A 17,378-nucleotide genomic window follows, 5' to 3' on the forward strand; every position below is an offset into this window, starting at 1 on the left:
AAAAATGAAAATTCTCAGACCAATGAAGAATTAATCAAAAAGTTTTTAAGGGACTATTTTGCTCAAATATATATGAAAGAAACCAACAATTTAAATGAAATGGATCAGTGTTTGCCAAAAAAATAGATACAAAGTTCACATATTAACAAAATAAGAAACAAATAATTTAAGTAACAATCTCAAACAAAGAAACCAATCAAGATAAAACTGAATTTCCATGCAAAAAATTCTGGATCGAATTGAATTGACAAGTGAATTCTATCAAATAATCAAAGAAGAATTAATTCCAACATTGCATAAATTGTTTGAAAAAAGTAGGAAAAGAAAGGGTTCTACTAATTCCCTCTTATTATATGGTCTTTCTACCTACCAAAATGAAAGATAAAACAGAAAAACAAAACAGAAAAGATCCCAATAAAGTATAGATTAATAATACTAATAAACATTAATGCATACATGTATAAAAATGAATATATACCATATTTATCTTTGGAAAACTGGATTGATTCAATATTAGGAAAACTAGGTTTATACCTAGTTAATTTTATTAATATTGATATTAATATTGAAAATGACAAAAATTGGGGGCAACTAGGTTGCTCAATGGATTGAGAACCAGACCCAGAGATAAGCGGTCCTAGACTCAAATTTCACCTCAGATAACTAACTCCTAGGTGTATGACCCTAGACAAAGCAACTTGTCCATTGCACAGCTCTTAATGCTCTTTGTCTGCATTGGAACCAAGGTACTGTAGTGATTCTATTCAGCTTATAAGAGATTTTTTAAAAAGAAAACTACAAAATTATATGATTATATCAATACAGAAAAATCTTTTGGCACATTTGAATCCCATTTTTATTTAAAAAAAACATAGAAAGCACAGAAATACATGTCATTCCTTAATATGAAAATGAGTATCTGTTTAAAGCCCTGAAGAAGAAAAATTATATGTAATAAGATCAGAGATGAAGCAAGGATGTCTATTATCACCAGTATTATTCAATATAGTATTCGAAATCTTAGCTAGAGCAATAACACAAGACAGGAAATTGATATAATAATTATAGTGAAAATGGAAACAAATTTATCTTTTTTTTTTGCATATGACAATAGTTTATTTAGAGAACCATGGTCAACTAAAAATTAATAAATAATAAAAACTTCATCCAAGTACTAGGATATAAAAAAAATCCACATCAGTCATCCAGATTTCTATATATTATTAGCAAAGCCAAGAAGAATTAGAGAAATTAGATTTAAAATAACTATAAAATATATAAAATACTTGAATGTTTACCTACTATATTTATACATGAGCTATATGATTACAACTATAAAATATTTATTCTGAGATATAAGGATGAACCAATCTAAATAATTTAATAAATATTAATTGTTCATGGAAAGGAATACTTATTAATACCACCCAAATTATTTTATCTACATTTAGTGCCACACTAATCAGTCTACCAAAGGCTTACATTATAGATCTATGAAAAACATTTTTAGAGGAATAAATGTCAAGTATCTCAAGGGAAATAATGAAAAAATAGAGAAGGAATAGGACTTAGCCATTCTGATTCTCAAATTATATACTACAAAGAAGTAGTCATCAAAATAATTTCTTGCTCATTGAAAAATAGAGAGGCAGATCACTAAAAGAGACTAAATAAGTAGTAAAATATAGAATATATTGTTTAAAAATCAAAAGTACACATGAAAAAGAATTTATAATTCAATAAGAACTGGGAAAAATGGAAAGCAGTCTGAGAGAAATCAAGTTTAGATCATATTCTAAGATAATGTTACAGTTAAAAGAGTGGTTGCCATAAACTGTGACCATGAAAATATGGTTTCAGGAGTTTGAATTGCCAAAAGCATGGAGATAATTTTTAATGTCTTGGCTTTATATTAAAAATAAAGTGGTCACCATGGGAATTAATTCCCAAATATGAAATACCCAAGTCAGCTGGGTTTTATGGAGATTTTAATTAATCCAATTAAAGGAATTTAAAAAAGGAGAGAGAATAAGAGAGATATAGTATGAAGGGCCTGAGCCTTAAGAGAGAGAGTAGTCAGTCTTTTATCACTCACCACAAGATACTTCCAAGCAAAATTCTAGTGTTCAGAGAGACCCTCCAGTTCAGCTCCTGAGCTCCACTTCAGCTTCCAAGGCTGAATTCATTTCAGCCACAGAGAGAGAGAGAGACCAGCCTCCAATTCAGCTCCATAGCTGAATTCATTTCAGAGGCCTTTCTGACCTCCTTTTAAAGAGAATTTTCTCTTATGTCACCTCCCCTAAGTTTTCACATCTACCAATCACAGTACACATTTTTCAAAGGACAGGCCATTCTTAATTCACACCTGAGTAGACTAAACTTTTGAGTAATTCACACCGGAGTAGACTAAAACCTCACACCTCTTGCTAAGCTTGCTTGAACTTTTAGTGATTAATTTGACCTTCATAGGTGCTTAGAACTTTTTTGTATTAGATATAAAAATAGACCCAGCTTAAGGGTTTTAGCTTTACTTTAAGTATGGATTAAGTACTTTTCATTGTTCAGTAAGGAGTTTACAAATTTATCTTCCCCTAAAGTATGCTTAAGTATGGGTGGAGTAATGTTAGAGTTCTCACATTCCTGATCAAGTACCTTCATTGTTTAAAATGGAGAATGGTCTTAACCAAATGTTCTAAGGTAGAGTCTGAGAATTTTTAACATTCACAAGTCTGAGAAACTTTAAGATTCACAATCCCCCCCCCCCCATGATCATTGGGAGACTAGTCTCCCCATTGATCATTTAACATAATCATCTTGTAGTCCTAAATGCACTTTTAACTACAGATTCATACAATATTCAATTTTCTAAGAGGAAATTAGAGTAGTGTGGGAGGAAATAGAAAAGAAAGAAAACAAAACCAATGTTTTGCTACGCGCATTGACAGAAAACCAAATTAGGGGCAGTCCCTTTTGTCATAAAAAGTATACATTTACAATAAATGTTCAATCAAACTTGAGTTCAATCAACCATATCCAAAGTTCATTCTTGATTTACTTGATGTAGTGTGGATTTTCCAGCATCTTTCTGCAACAATTCATTCTCTGTATTTAGGAGTTAGCAAGCTTCTTCCTTGAAGATCTTTTCTCGAACAAAATCAAAATCTTGGATTTCATATTAAAATACAATCTCAAACAAAAAATAAAAATTCTTGGATTTTAAATTAAAATACAATAATATCCAAATGAATATATGATTGAGATTAAAAAGTCATATAAGGAAATGAATGAAGCAAGGAAGAAATTATCTTTATTGTTGTTCAGTAGTTTTTTGATCATGTCTGACTATGACTCCATTTAGATTTTCTGGGTAAAAAAATTAGAGTAGTTTGCCATTTCCTTCTCTGGTTCATTTGAAAGGAAACTGAAGGAAATGGTTAAATGACTTGTTCAGGGTCACATATCTAGTACAAGTCAGAGATTGGATTTTAACTCAATAAGATGAGGCATCCTAACTCCAGGCCTGTCTCTCTATTCATTATATGACATAGTTGGATGTAAGGAGAGAGAAAAATTCATGATGTAAGTGAAAACAGAAATCTGAAAGACAATTTTGATTACATAAATTCATTTGTTTTACACGCAAAAAATCTCTGGATGAAGCTAAGATTAGAAGGGTAACAATTAGAAGGTAAACAATTAATGGAAAAATATTCCAGAAATTTACCTGATAAAAATCCAATTTCTAAGATATAGAAGGAACTAATTCAAATGAACAAGAAAAAGTTCTGCCCTCCAACTGATAAATGGTGAAGGATACAAGCAGACAGTTTTTAAGGAAAGAAATTGAAGTTGTCAATAATCATATGGAAAAAAATGCTGTAAAATCAGAAATATAAAGAAATAGGTTAAAACAACTCTGAGGCTTCATTTCATACCCATCTGATTAGCCAAGTTAACTCAAAGGAAAATAACAAGTGTCAGAGGGACTGTGGGGAAATGGATACTTTAATGCACAAAATGGTAGAGCTGTGAACTGGTCCAGCCACTCTGGAAAGCAATTTGGAATTATATCTCAAAAGTTGCTAAAATGTGCATGCACTTTAACCCAGTGAAACTACTACAAGATTCATCTTGTACCAGAACAAAGAAAGAAGGAAATAGTGCATACCTACAAAGACATTTAGGGTAGCATTTTCTGTGCTGGCAAAAAACTTGAAACTAAGGAAATATGCTCATGCATTGGTGAATGACTGAAAACTGTATGGTATAGTAATGGAATGGAATTCTATTTTATCACAAAAATGAGGAATGACCAGATTCAGAATATCCTGGAGAGATTTATGTATAAGAACTGATGCTGAATGAAGTGAGAATCAGGAAAAAAGAATTAGATAATAAAATTATAAGACATAAGGACTCTGTTAAACACAGTGACAAAAAAGGATTTCAGAGGATTGTTAATGAAGAATGAAATCTACCTTTATGATAGAGATGATGCCTTAAGATGTTGAATGAGACATGGTTTTTTTTGACATGACCAATGTGGCAGGTATGTATCTTTGCAAAAAGGAATATTTTTCTGCTTCTTAATTGGTAGAGGTGGGGTGGAGATAAAAAGAAAAAAAAATACTTTTTAACTGAAAAATGATGTGTACATATAACTGGGCATATATTTATGCAAGAAAGGACACAGGTAATAAGAAACATAGTTGTAGAAGAACAGGAAAATTTCCATAGACTGAGCGGGCAGAAGTCAGCAGAAACAATACTTTATACTATAACATTGACATTGTGAAAGGAAACAATTTTAAAAAAACAACAATTCTATTCAATGATCCAGCCTGATTCCAGAGTACCAAAAATGAAGCTCAAATATCTCCTGATAAAGGGAGGTGATATATGAATATGGAGAATAAAGTGACCACATTTCATTATGACCAATAATGGGATTGAGTTTATTTGATTATGTATATGTGTCACAGGAGTTTCTTTTTTCTTTTTTATACTCCTTTTCCTCATAAATGGAGAAGGTAGAAAGGAGAAAAATATTTACTTGATAAATGAAAACTATTAAAAATTGGAAAAAAAAGGATTTAAGAAACCATGAATATCTTTGGTTTACCTAATGATGCCTTCTGACTCCCTAAATTCCTTTAGTTTAGGTATGAGTCTGTACATATAACTGCTTTATCCAATCAATCAACATTTACCAGGAACCTATTATGTGCTGGACACTATGCTAAGCATTAGAGACAGAAAAATAGACAAAAGACATCTCCTACCTTCAAGGAGCTTACAATCTAACAGGGAAGATGAGACACAAACAAATATAGACAAAGCTGATGGCTCCAGCATTCAATCTATAGACAAATTGTGATCTCTTCTTTACGTAAAAGACCTTGCTTCTCCTATCATTTAGGCTTTTATTTCTGTAAAAAGGGCTGGATGGTTGCATTTATATAAATTCCATTTGTTACAGATGGTTAATTCCCATATATTAAATGCATTCTATTTTAAATGATATTACTTTTTATCTATTCTTTTTCCTTGCTTTTGTTAAAATATACAGAAATGTTAATAGTTTTGTATTTTATCTTATCACTTTGATAGAAGTATCTTGATTTATTATTTGTTGATTCTAAAGTTTTCTAAGTAAACTATAATTTTCTACAAATAGAGATAATTTTGATTCCTCTTTTTCCCAAGCTTTCCCTCATAATTGATTTCTTGCTTTATTTCTATAGCCACTATTTCTAAGTATGTCAGATAATAATGGTGACAGTGGCCATCTTTGCTTCACTATAATTTTTATAGAAGAAAATCACTGCTATTTATAGTAGCAGATGCCTATAATTCCTGTTACCAGGGATCTGAGACTAGTGGATAGCTTGAATTCAGAAGTTCTGAGCTGCCATGGGGATTTAGTTGATAAGGTACAATACTTACTATGTCTGGCACCAGTATGGTGAATCCCTGGAAACAGAGAGTTGCCAGATTGCCTAACAAGGGGGCAAATTGGCCCAGATAGAAGTGGAGCAGATCAAAGCTTTCATGCCAATCGGCATTTGGATTGAGCCCATGATTAGCATCTTTATTTTCTAGCCTGAGAAAGATAAGGAGAATCAATTTTTAAAAAAGGGAAAAAGACCACTAAATTCTATGCTATGCCACAAGAAAATTCCAATTCAATTAACAATTATATTGAAGATATCAGTAATGTCATCTCTAATATATTTATATTAGGCTTTCTGAATAGACTGAAGAATGATTCACATAAATGACTTCATTAATATTTATTCCATCTGGTTGAAAAGATATTACCATGCTCAGCTTATCACCAATAATATTTATGAAACATAAAAGATGGTTTAGGTATTTCGGGCATTAATAAACCTTGGAATAAAAAATATGGCTTAGTATCTTCTGGCCAAGGGCTCCAACCATTAGAAGCTAAGTCAACCTGATACTTTAAAAAATGAAATAAGAACAATTCATGCTAACGATACTTTGACCTTGGGCAAATTACTTTGCCTTCCTTGGCCCTATTTTCTGTATTTTCAAAATAAAGAGTCTGAACTATTTTATCACTAATGCCCAATTTTAATATTATACAATTCTATGAAGCTTGGTGCCACGATATTTCCCCTTTCAGTAAAAATAAAGTTCTTTTTTTTTTTTTTAGCAACAGAAATCTATTTATCCAGCCCAGCACTGAAAGAAAGTCATGACCATAAATGAAACCTATTTTGATGAAAGAACAAATTAAGTAGTAACACTATCTGTAAAGCACTAGAGATATAAGTAGAAAAACAAAAGAGTAACAGAGGTCATGTACTAGGGGGAAACAATACAAAAAAGAGAGTTTCAGTTGCATGGTCCTTAGGTTATGGAAGCAAAGCATCTTTATCAGTTCAGTGGAAAAAAAGGGAACTAATTGCTTTTCTCAAAATGCCATACCCTCCTCAGATGAGTCATCTGCATTTCTCAGAAAGTTTCCAGAAGAACACCAGTACACAATAAATGGGATAGATACTCTAGGTTATGCAATATCAGCTTCATTTATCTATACTTTGTATCGGTGATAAAGCTTTAACTAGGGGCAATCCTCCTCGCCCCACAGCTTTTTTTTTGAGGGGGGAGAGAGAGAACATGAATGTAGTTAGCATTTACATTCCCTGATTAGCAATTATCATAATAAAAATAATCCTAATAAGAAGATAGCTGCTAGTATTTTTGTTATAAGTATGAAAAAGCTCATTTTTGTACAGTTTTACTCTAGTTTCGAAGAGTGAAAATTCTACTAGCTATGAAATTTAGAGGGAAAATGAAATGCACATAGCTCTAAAAAATTTGATTTTGGATGTGAGTCATTTAAAAAAAAGCCCAGAATCATTGAGTTAGAAGAGACCCCAGGTGTCAGGTAGTCCAACTCATGATAGGGCAAGGCTCCCCTTGCAACATACCTGATGAATAGTAATTAAGCTGTTGTGTGAAGACTTCTAGAGAGGGAACCCCCATATAAATTCATTTAATTTTTTGATAGCTCCAATTGTTAGGAAATTTCATTATATTTATCCTAAATCTGCCTCTCTGCAATGTTGTATCATTTTTCCCAGTTCTGCTATTTGAGGTCATATGGAGCATATTTGAATAAGCAGCTTTTTGGATAGCCAGATGGGACAGTGGATAGAGTGCCAGGTCTATGATCAGGAAGATTCTTTTCCTGGGTTCAAATATTACTTTGGATACTTATTAACTGTGTGGTCCTGGGCAAACCACTTAACTATGTTTGCCTCAGTTGTCTCATCAATAAATGAGCTGGAGAAAGAAATGGCAAATCACTCTAGTATTTTTGCCAAGAATGCCCCAAATGGGATCACAAAGAGTTAGATACACCTGAAAAATGACTGGAAAACAACAGAACATATTTAGTTTCCCTCCAACGTAACAGTCCTTAAAATACTATAAGGAAGATATCACATTCTTTCCCCACCTAGAAAACAGAAGCAAACAACTTTTCAAGCATAAACACCGTCACTTTGCTCAATATCTTCCTGTAGCATGATTTCACTCTTCTTTCCTATTCCCTAACTTTGCATGCTCTTCAACTTACCAATGCAATTTCTGAAAATGAGATGCTTAGAATGGGACATAATAATAATTACTATGTGGTATATTAAGGGCAAAGTTCAAAAGAACATTACCATTCATGACCATGTTTTATAATTAATTTTTAAACTGATAAACATTTATTTTCCCTACATTTCATCCCCCTTATGTACAATTAAAAAAGAAAAAACCTTCATACAAAATATGCATAGTCATACAAAACACGTTCAAACTGGACGTGTCCAAACATGTCTACAATTTGTATCCATCCTGTCTCTGTCTGGAGGTGGTAGGTAGTATGCTCCAATATTGTTCCTCAAAAAACATGGTAGGTTATCACATTGACCAGCATTAAAAACTGTTCAAAGTTTTTCTCTTTTACATTATTGTTGCTGTAGTAAAATTTGTTCTCCTGATTGTGTTCACTTTATAATAGTTCATTCAGGTTTTCTCAGGTTTCTGTAAAACTAGCCTGTTAATTATTTCTTAAAGCACAGAAAGTCAAATTATTAGTATCAAAAATGAGATTGGTGAATTCACAACCAATGAAGAAGAAATGAAAGCAATTATTAGGAGTTATTTCCCAATAAATCTGAAAATCTAAGCAAAATAAATCAATATTAAAAATATAAACTGGCCAAATTAAAAGCGGATAGAATAAACCACCCCATCTCAAAAAAAAAAATAAATTGAACAAGTCATCAATGAATTCCCTAAGAAAAAGACCTCAGGGTCAGATGGATTCACAAATCAATTCTACCAATATTTAAAGAACATTTGATTGAAATACCATAAAAACCATTTGGAAAAATAGCTGAGAAAGGGATTCTGCCAAATTCATTTTATGATGCAAATGTGGTATTGATACCTAAACTGGGAAGGAAAAATAAAAGATAAAGAAAAATGTAGATCTATATCCCTAATGAATTGTAATGCACAAATTTTAAATAAAATACTAGCAAAGTCATTACAGCAGTATATCACAAGGATCATATACTCTGATTAGGTGGGTTTTATATTAGGATTGCTGAAATGGTTCAACATTTGAAAAAGCATTAGCATAATTTGATATATTGATAATAAAACCATATGATTATCTCAATAGAGGAAGAAAAAGCTTTGACAAAATTCAACACCCATTCTTTTCAAAAGCAGTAGAGAACAACAGAATAAATGGAAAATTCCCCCAAACTGATAAACATATATCTATAACCATCAGCAAACACTATCTGCAATGGGCATGAACTAGAAGCCTACCGAATAAAATCTGGGTGAAGCAAGGATGTCCATTGTCACTACTACTATTCAATATTATACTAGAAATATTACCTACAGTAACAGAAAAGAAGAAATTAAAGGAATTAGAATAGTTAATTAGGAAATAAAGTCATAACTCTGTAGATGATATGATGGTATATGTAGAAAGTCCTGAAGAATCAACCAAAAAATTAATTGAAACAATTAACAACTTTAGCAAAGTTGCAGCATATAAAATGAACTAATATAAATCATTAGCATTTCTCTATTCTATCAATAAAATCCAAAAGCAAGAGATATACAGAGAAATTCCACTTAAAATAACTGTAGGTTGTATTGTGGAAAGGAAATAAGACTGACTGTGGGGGAAGGGGCAAACTGGGAGTGGCAGTTGGGTCTTGTGACTAGTACTTCCTGCCTGCCATGTGGACTTGCTTCCGGGTGGTGGAGGAGGTAGGAGCTCATTCAGCCCAGTCTGGAGTGGCATGCTCTTCTTGGTTCAGCCTGAAGACACAGGCTTCTGAAGGTTAGAACTGTTCTCGTTTGCTTTCTGTCTACTGCTAAGATTCCAAATTATATAAAACTGGACTGATATAGAATAGACAGGAGTGGGAGAACCCTCTGCCAGCCTCTAGGCCTGGCTTCAGGTCTGAAGCTGAGAAAAAAACTCCAATTCCAACTGGTTATTAAATGTTATATTATTTTAATTCGCAGTCAGATAAGTGGACTATCTTTTCTGGTCATAGAGGGAGCTGAACTTCAGTTCAGTCAAGTCAATGACAAACAGGCCCTATTGGACCCCTGCTGTTTCCTCTCAGCCCTTGCCTCACCAAGCAATATACCCTCTCTCCCCTCTCTCTTCCATACCCCATACAGACCTCCCTTTATCCCCCATTTTTCAAATCCTATTTCCTTTCCCAATAAATGTTAATAATGGGGGATAAAGGGAGGTCTGTATGGGGTATGGAAGAGAGAGGGGAGAGAGGGTATATTGCTTGGTGAGGCAAGGGAGGGAGATGCCCCCTACTGAGAGGAAACAACAGGGGTCTGATAAGGCCTGTTTGTCGTTGACTTGACTCTCTCTATGACTCATCTCCCTCTATGGCCAGAAAAGATAGTACACTTATCTGACTGCGAATTAAAATAATATAACATTTAATAACCAGTTGGAATTGGAGTTTTTTCTCAGCTTCAGACCTGAGGCCAGGCCCAGAGGCTGGCAGAGGGTTCTTCCACTTCTGTCTACTCTGTATCAGTCCAGTTTTGCATAATTCAGAATCTTAGCAGTAGACAGAAAGCAAACGAGAACAGTTCTAACCTTCAGAAGCCTGTGTCTTCAGGCTGAACCAAGAAGAGCATGCCACTCCAGACTGGGCTGAATGAGCTCCTACCTCCTCCACCATCCGGAAGCAAGTCCACATGGCAGGCAGGAAGTACTAGTCACAAGACCCAACTGCCACACCCAGCAGGAAGGAAGTGCTAGTCACAAGACCCAACTGCCACTCCCAGTTTGCCCCTTCCCCCACAAACTGTCAGTCTTATTTCCTTTCCACAGTATAAAAATACCTGGAAGTACACCTATCAAGACAAATCCAAGTAATATTTGATCAAAACTATGAAACCCTTTTCACACAAAGTCAAACCTAAAAAATTGGAAAAAAAATAACTGCTCATGGGTAGCTTGAGCCAATAATTTTTACTACATTAAATTAAAATAGTGTTTGCACAACAAAATCAATACAAACAAGCTTAAAAAAGAAATGAAAAAAATTAAAAAAATTTTTAAGCAAGTATCTCTGACAAAGTGTTTATTTCTAAAATATATAGATAACTGAGTCAAATTGAGGAGACTACAAAGCATTCCTCATTTGATGAGAGGTCCAAAGATATAAACAGATAATTTTCAGATTGAAACCATATTTAAGCATTTAAAATGCCACAAATCACTATTAATTAGAGAAATGAAAATTAAAAACAATTAAACAAAATTAAAACTACTCTGAGGTTCTACCTCCTACCTATCAGATTGGCTAATATAACACAAAAACTTTGATGAATTTTGGAGGGAATGCCGAAAAAAATTGAGACACTAATACACTGTTGGTGGAACCATGAACTGATTCAACCATTCAGGAGAGTATGGAACCATGTTCAAGGCACCATCAAAATGTGCATACCCTTTGATCCAGCAATATCACTACTTAGTCTGTGTCCCAAAGAGATCAAAGATAGGGGAAAGGATTTACTTGTATGAAAATATTTATAACAGCTCTTTTTGGGGTGACAAAGAACCAGAAAATGAAGGAATGTCCATCCATTGGGGGATGGCTGAACAAGTTGTGGTATATACTTGTAATGGAATGCTATTGTGCCGTAAGAAAAGGAAAAACAAGATTATCATAAAAAAACCTGGAAAAGCTTACATGAAGTGATCTTAAGTGAAGTGAGTAGAACCAGGAGAATGTTGTACACAGTAACAGCACTAATGTGCGATGATCAACTGTGATGGCTAATGATTACCAGCAATGTAAGGATCCAGGACAACTCCAAGACTCATTATGCCATAGAAAGAACTGACAGGGTCTGAATTGCAGATTGAAGCATGCCATTCTTCACTTAATTTCCTCCATGAATTTTTCTCTAGTATAAACTTTATGCTTCTTCTTTTACAACATGATGAATATAGAAATATATATTGTACAATAACATGTATGTAATGTATATCATAATAGCTATCATCTTGAGGAAGGAGTTGGGGTGGGAAGGAAGGAGGGAACATGGATTGTAAAATGTTGGAAAAGGACTATCAAAAATTATACCAGCATTTAATCTGAGAAAAACAACAAAACTTAAAAAAAGTACAATGGTATTCCTTGTATCATGCTTTGTTCAGTCTAGACTCAAACTCTGAGATTTCTTGACTTCAAAGCTGATGATTTTTTCCATTACTCTACACCACCTCCAGGAGTCCACAGATTATATCCCCCTCCCCTTTGTGGGACAAGCTTAAAGTTATTCCAACTCCTCCTTCACTTCTAAATTTTAGCATTTAGACTTCATGTCTTATTTGGTTATCTCTGATTTATAGTGACAACAAAAAAGGTTTTTTTCCCCTTATTTCAATATTCTGTCTTCATCTGTTGCCTCCCTCAATTTGTGCAAGCTCTCCCCATGCCTAGAATGTGTTACTCCTTGTTATTCCTGACTCTTAGAACCTTCAGGCACAGGTGATAGAATTGTGACCTTGGAGAAAGGAGGACATGAGTTTAAATCTTGCTTCAGATATTTAATAGCACTTGGGATCCCAGATAAATCATTGAACTACTCTTGATCTCAGCTTTTTCATCTGCAAAATGGGGATAATAATAATCACATCTAAACATCACAAGGTTGTGATGAGAAATGAATGAGATAACATATATATTTATGTGTATATATATATATATAAAGTGTTCTGAACAATAAAGCACTATGTAATTGCCAGCTAGTATTATTGTTTTTTAATTTGTTATTATTCATATAAATCAAGGAGTACTATCGCTGAATCAAAGGATCTACCCAGTTCAGTAACTTTTTTTTTTTTTACATAGTCACAAATTGCTTTCTTGAATGGCTGCACCAATTCACAGCTACACCAACATTACATCAATGCCCTCCTCCCAAGTGTGTATTTAGTCATTCAAATGACTAAAATTAGAGAGAACAAGATGAAATATCTATTGTTTTTTTAAAACTCTTGCCTTCTGCCTTGGAATCAACACTGTGTATTGATTCTAAGGCTAGGCATTGGGGATTAAGTGACTTGCCTAGGACCACACAGCTGGGAAGTGTCTGAGGCCAATTTAAACCCAGGACATTCCATCTCTAGACCTGGGTCTCAATCCCCTGATCCACCCAGCTGTCCCCATCTATTGGCTTTTAATGAGGAGGAAGAGTGCCTTATGTACTTCAGACTCTGCTCATCTGACCAGATCAAACAGATAAAATGTTTGTTCCATTAAACAACTACAATCTTGGGTTAGATTTTGGTGGCAGAGAGCTTATTGTGCAATTTGCTGTCTTCCCCTGAAATATTTTAAGCTGCCACCAGGTGGTAGAAGGGAAGCCTGTACAACCAAAGAGGTGCAGATGGAGATCAGTTCTGCATTATATTTTTTAGCCAGTATAAAATTCCCAACTTTAATATGAAATTCATCAAACTTTTAAAAATAAAATTAAAACAGAGCACATATTATATATATGTGTGTGTGTGTATGTATATATATTTATATATTACATATATACATATACACACATAAACTGGCTCCCTGTGCAAAAGAGACAAATGAAAATTTTTCTAGGGCTCCAGATATACTCAGAATTAACTTTTTCTTTGAAAACACCCTCAATTTAACTTGTCTACCTCTGACCCGAATGGCAATCTCTTCTTTTGAGTTCTACTTCATTCTCCCTTTTATCTCCAGTATTGTGCCAAGTACCAAACTAGATTCCTCAAGTCTTAGGATTTAGGGCTGAAAAGGGCTTCAAAAGAAATTTATTCCAGAGATGGCTAACAGACAGCTAGGCTAGCTTGTTACATGCAACCTTCCTGAGTGTTACTGGATTAAAATTTAATTAAGAACTATTTAATAAAATAAGTAAAAATACAGTTAGACACAGATAATGTTAAAACGTGGATTTCTAAATTGATATGTCCCTGCAAGGATCTGTATATATTTTTAGCAACACCCTCCCCCCCACCATTGCTCTTTGAGTTTGATACCACTTGTCTAGTCCAATCTCTCTCCCTTACTTTCTAGATGTGGAAGCAGAAGCCCAGAGAAATGAAGAGACTTGCCTCAAATCAGCCACGCAAAGTGTAGAGTCCACATTTGCATCCCAGGATCTCTAGCTCCAAAGCTGATTATCTTTTCTATTTTACCACACTGCCTCCAACAGTCCACCAGTCATGTCATTGTTGTTTTGTTTTTTCTCTGTGTGCAAGGTTAAAGTTACTGTGACTTGTCCTTCACTTCTATCTTTTAACATTAAGGTTTCATGCACTATTTGCTTATAGCTTTGAGTTATGGTGACAGTGGAAAAGGGTTTTCTTTTCCCCTACCTCAGCACTCCCTTTCCCTCTTCTGCCTCCTTCAATTTGTGCTGGCTTTCCTCATACCCAGAACTCCTCCTCCTCCTCCTTATTTCTGTTATCTTCCAACCGGGCTCTGCTCAGGTTTTCTTTTCTCTGTGAATTCCAGATTGGCCTCACCCGAATTATTATTACTCTGTCCTTCCTTCTTCCTCACATATGTACACATGTTTTATTGTTTCTCTCTCTCAGAAGGTAAGGTCTTTGAAGGCAAGAACTGATTGATTTTTGCCTTTATCACCAGACTCATCGTAATACCTTTCACATAATCAGAACTTAATGAATACTAATTAAATTGAATTTTAATTTAGTGTTAATGACTAACTCTTTACCTCTTTCAGATATAATCATGATAACAAAATTGGCTAATATTTAACACTTTAAGGTTTACAAAATATTATGCATATATTACAACATTTTAATTTAAAACCCAACAGTGTATTTTATCTGTGTATAGAACTCCTTGTGAATAACTTCTTCTACTAATATAGATTAGATGAACATATTCACTATAATTTATAGTTTTTAGAGACTTGCCCAGGGGCACTGAGAGATAAAATAACTTGGCCAGAGCCACACAGCTAGGAATATATGTCAGAATCAGGGACTTGAACCTGGTTTCTATTACCCACAAGTCAGCTTTCTAACCACTAAATCACTCATGTCTATTATCATTGAATAATTGTTCTTTTTCGTTCATTTTTGAAGAGGACTGTTGACATATGATAACGTCTTGATTTGTGAGTGAATTGAATTTAAGTGAGGTAGAGTTGCTTAAAGTCATCAGCCTTACTCTCTTTTCTAGTTATTGAAGTCCAGTGGCAGGACAAAAGTCAGGACAACAATGACCCAGGATGCAGTGGATGATCTTGATGTCTTTCCAAGACTGATGAGGCTCTAGGCAGTCCATACCACCTGGTTCAACTGCCTTCAGGGCTCCTGGAACAAATTGTTGTAAATCCTTTCCCTTTCCTCTGGGGGAAGTCTTCACATGGTTGGGGGAGATATCCCCCCCAATTCAATGAATAATAATTTATATCCAAAAGAGGCAATAGGACATTGAGGGCAAGGTGAGCCCTCCTCGGAAGCTTGAAGACATAATTTCAAATCCTGTCTCTGATACATGCTTGCTGTGTACACCTAGACAAATCATTTTTTCCCTAAATCCTTACCTTCCATCTGAAAACCAATGTTAAGTTGGTTTTTCAGACAGAAAGGTAGTAAATGCTAGGCAATTGGAATTAAGTGACTTTCCCAGGGTCACCCAGGGAATATCTAAGGTCACATCTGAACCCAAGACTTGCCCCCTCCAGGCCTGTATGTCAATCCCCTGATCCACCTATCTGCTCCATGTCAAATCTTTTAATCTCTCAGTTCTCTGGGAATGTTTTAAAAACTATAAATTATAGATAAGGTGAATACTTTCTTTGGAAGGGGAATTGTCTTTTGTGAATATCCTAATGAGATAAAATAAAATGTTCAATCCCTATTCTCTTTCTGTAGCATTTTAAATTTTGAAATTTTAGGTTTACATAGACCTTTTCCTTTTACTCCAAACTCTGAAAAGTAGGTAGTCCACTTATTATCACTGTTTTATAGATGAGAGAACATTAAGTAGACATTGAAAAATTTTTACACGGTCATATAGCTAATAAGTGTCAAAGCTCGTATTCAACTTCAGTTATTCTGATTCCAGATCTAGCACTCTTTTTTAAGACTAAATTTCTCACTATATTTATAGGACATTTGCATTTAAAAAGGGTTATCCTTCAATGCCATAGTCCAAAGGAATGGCCAATGATGGAAATTTTAGGCCCTATAACATTGCCTCTTTTTAGTAGTTCTGTCCAAAGGCGAGAAAGTCATAGGAGGAAATGTAAGTTCATTTTTGCCTATGCTGAGTTTAAGATGTCTATAGGATATTCAGCTTCAGATGATAGATAACCAGTTAGAGATATGAGTTTTAGAGGTTAGGGCAGTTAAGACTGGAGAAATAAAACTGTCCTAATAGGTCATCTACCTTAATAATCAATCAACTAGTACATAGTAACATTGGGAAGTATTGGGGTGTTCAAGAAGGACTAGACTCTCTGATGTAAGGGTTTGCCAAGCCCTTATCAAGGCTACTCATCTACTTTTGGTGTCCCCATTTCACCCAACTCTCACCTGTGGCTCCAAGAATCTGTAATATGGGCAGTGGCCATACCTCAGTAAAACCATTTAAGAAGCTGAGCTAAACCAAGTTGAGAATAACTTATAGACCCGAAACTCATCAGTAAGCTAGGGGAATGTCTACCCCAAGTATGCAAAAACTTCTTCCAAAGGAATGGGTGCCTGAGAACAGTTTGTTCCAACAACCATGAAGGTGGCTATGGAGTACTTAGAACTTTTTTAAACATTGAAGGCACCAAGCCCATCCATGACATCCCAGGCTATTGCTAGTCATCTGGACTTTTATCTTGCCACATTGGGCTCTGATGACTTTGGAACTGAGAATGAGGCATATGAACTTGTGCAACTCTGCCTCACTTAAATTTAATTCAATACAAGTCAAGAAATCACTCCATGATATCATTGGTTCTCTTCAAAAACAAAAGGGAGGGGAGTCAAGATGGAAGCTTTGAAGCAGCAAAAGTTCAGACCTCTGAAAACCCTTCCTTACTGATCACAAACTGAATGTTCCTAGGGGACTGAAATTCAAACTTAACAATAGGACAGAGGTGGGGAACCTTCCTTCTATACTTAAATCAAAAGGTACACCCCCCCCAAAAGCTGGAATCCAAGAACACTGGGGTCTAAGGGGAAGGCAGAAGGAAGGTCCCAGGACCCCTCCCCCCTAACCCAGAGTGCTGAGCCCTCAGTGGCAGCAGGAACCTCGGGG

This window comes from Monodelphis domestica, chromosome 5 (assembly GCF_027887165.1).
Source record: "Monodelphis domestica isolate mMonDom1 chromosome 5, mMonDom1.pri, whole genome shotgun sequence".
Classification (NCBI taxonomy): domain Eukaryota; kingdom Metazoa; phylum Chordata; class Mammalia; order Didelphimorphia; family Didelphidae; genus Monodelphis; species Monodelphis domestica.